Source organism: Symphalangus syndactylus, chromosome 4 (assembly GCF_028878055.3).
Source record: "Symphalangus syndactylus isolate Jambi chromosome 4, NHGRI_mSymSyn1-v2.1_pri, whole genome shotgun sequence".
Lineage (NCBI taxonomy): Eukaryota > Metazoa > Chordata > Mammalia > Primates > Hylobatidae > Symphalangus > Symphalangus syndactylus.
The window spans coordinates 59,247,080-59,249,942 of NC_072426.2; the positions used below are offsets into that span (position 1 = coordinate 59,247,080).

Here is a 2,863-nt window from a genome sequence, read left to right on the forward strand (position 1 = left end):
TGGAATATATATTGAGTAAGTGTCAAACAAAAAATACAGTCTAAAAGTAAACTTCTAGGGGAGGCTGGGAACTATAATGTAGCTTAACTACTATAAAAAAAAACTCTTGGTGATTTTTCACAGTAATCTTTCCTTCTTGCTTATGTCACGACAGTGAAAGTTGTCAAAGAGGCTTTGTTGCTTGCAGTCATTTAAGGATCAGCTTTTTTTCCATATGATGCTTCAACAATATCCTAGGACCTCAAAGCTTCTGCATGATCCTCTACAGTGGCCAGAAGACAAAAGGAGAGAGAATTATTTGAGGCACGAGGCCTGAAAGTTGTAGACAACCCCTTCAATCACATCCTGTGAACAGAGCTTAGTCATATGACTCCACTAGCCTCTGCTTTCCCCAGCTCCAGCTCCAAGATGGGGAAATCCTTCACCAACTTCAAGTGCAAGAAGGACTTTCATCCCACCTCTAAATCTAATATCAAAAAAATATGGAGGGAAGAATAGAAAATATCATATGGTAAGAAGAAATAAGAAGAATTAATGCAACAATATCTTTAAGAACAAGAATCGTACGATAATAGCTTGGTTATGGGATATGAATCTGTAAAGAATGGTCTTGATTTCATGTATGAAGCCCCACCAGGAGTTTAAAAAGTAGACAAAGAGAAAGAAGAAACAGAGGAGAGACTGGATACAAATTTGAATGGCAGAAAGGAGCCCTACAAGAAAAATATGCCAAAGATGACATGAACATCAGAGATCAACCCTTCGGTATTCAGGTTTGAAATGTGAGGGGCATTAAATGTCACAAATGGGGTCATGTCAACGCAGATCAAGAATACCCTTTGTTGGGTCTTTCCGGAATCAATGCAAGCTCAGTTCCCAGTGATGGCTCAGGGCCATCAATGCACCCCCTCAGAGCCAATAGAGGAAATGAGAAACAGTGGATTTGCCCTGAAATGTAATGTACTACGGAGAAACTTGACCACAAATGATCCATCACAGGAGTTTGCTGTAAGTGAGGCTGAAGAAGATCCAGAAGTTGAATTTTTAAAGTTATTAACAACCAAACGAATACAGAAACTCCTCAGGAAAGTAGATAAACTGGAGAAGAAACAAAGAAAAAGAGATAGAAAAAAAGAAAAAGTTTCAGAAGAGCTGAAGTACACACAAAAACATAAAAACAAATCCTCTTCTTCCTCCTCCTCCTCTTCCCCTACTGAAACTTCAGAAAGCAGTAGAGTGAGAGTGACATTAAAGAAAAAAATATACTGAAAAGAAGAAAAGAAAGAAAAGCAAAAGCTCATAGGGCATAACAACAGTGATTCTGAAGAGAAGGACAAGCCTAAAAAGAGAAAACTTTATGAAGAACTTTCTAGCAGTTACCCTAACCAGGAAAAAAGCCAAGGAAAGGTTTGAGTTCTTAAAACACGAGAGTTCTAGGGAGAATGGCAAATGGAGCCATTCCGATTCTGACAAAAAGTCCAGAAGCCATAATCATGGCCCAGAGAAGAAAGTCTCTGAAAGAAAGGAGGGGAGCAGCAGAAGCCATGGCAGAGAAGACAGGAGCTGGGGAAGCCAAAGCAGAAGTTCTGTAGCAAAAACAAAGAGAGATAAGAAAACAGCCACAGCTAAGTCCCAGTGAAGAGTGTAGTAGAAGAAATGACACCAGAAGCCATGGCACAGATATATACAGAGAAGAAAAATGTACAGAGTACCCAGGAGATACGCATACTAAAGTGACACAAAGAGAATGAAGCAGAATGAGAGAATAAAGAGAGACTCTACATGATGATTATCTGGGAATAAAAATATCTCCACTTTTTAATGAATACCTTTATCATGGGCTAAATGATGTACTATGTCTTTCTAATTAATAAAGCTCTATTTTTAAAAAAAGAGGCTGGAAAGTAACGTCTAGCTGTTTGCAAATTAAAATAGATATTTGTGTACAAGCCAGTCTTTGACTTTTATTCTCCACACATGGAACACGCTTGCCACTTCCGTAAAAGAGATAGCCAATGTCTCATCCAGTCTCTGCCCCTAGCTCAGAGTCTAGAACCTTTAGGAGCTATGCAGTCCTCAAGCACAAATGCCATGTCTGGTAGTGCTATATGAACTATAAGTCGTGTTTATTTGATCCCCTTTTTCACCAAAAAGTATATGTATGTTATATGTATACACAGAGTGGAGCAGAATAACTACGATAACCATGCCCATTTGAAGAATGGCAGAATGGAAGTAGTCATTTGGCTGTAATGGCTATGAAATCCTGTTGGGCCAGCTTGTTGAATGAAGGTTATTTTCCTGACACTTGGTGGAGTTTCCAAATTAGACCCTGACTCTGTTTTCTGGGAGTAACCCTTCATTTCCCATTATTCTCCACTGGGGATGTTGCCATCCTTTGGGGATGCTCAGCTTTTACAGCTCATTTACTTCTGGAGAAAGCTTGATGAACTGAAATGTGTTTAATAGCTTGAACATTCAAAGGTTTTTTTTTTCTTTGACATTGTCTCATTGGCAACAGAAGTCCCTCAAAATTTTAGTGGGTTTCTGATTTATTTGCTTCAAGTCACTTTCATATGACAGTAACCATACTAAAAGTATTTTTCTAGACCTAGTTTTATCTCTGCTTGCTCATCCTCAAACCTCTTCTCACAACTTGATAGGGTATCATGATGGCAGCTGGATAGACCTTCATGGAAAGGTACCTTTAATTTGACTTTCTAAAATGTGGCTGAGTAAATCACTTCAACTGAAAAGTCTCACTTGAGTCTTCAGTGCTCAAAGCCATTTTCTCGATCTCATCTTTTATGTCTCTTATTTTGGAGTTCAGAATCAATTGGCTTTCCCACTTTAAAAAAGCCTC

At 38.7% G+C, this 2,863-nt stretch overlaps 1 pseudogene; it reads left to right on the forward strand.

The window, feature by feature from the left end:
- Window positions 1-408: 408 nt before the first annotated feature.
- On the forward strand, window positions 409-1,751 carry LOC129480237 (corepressor interacting with RBPJ 1-like; annotated as a pseudogene).
- Window positions 1,752-2,863: the final 1,112 nt, after the last annotated feature.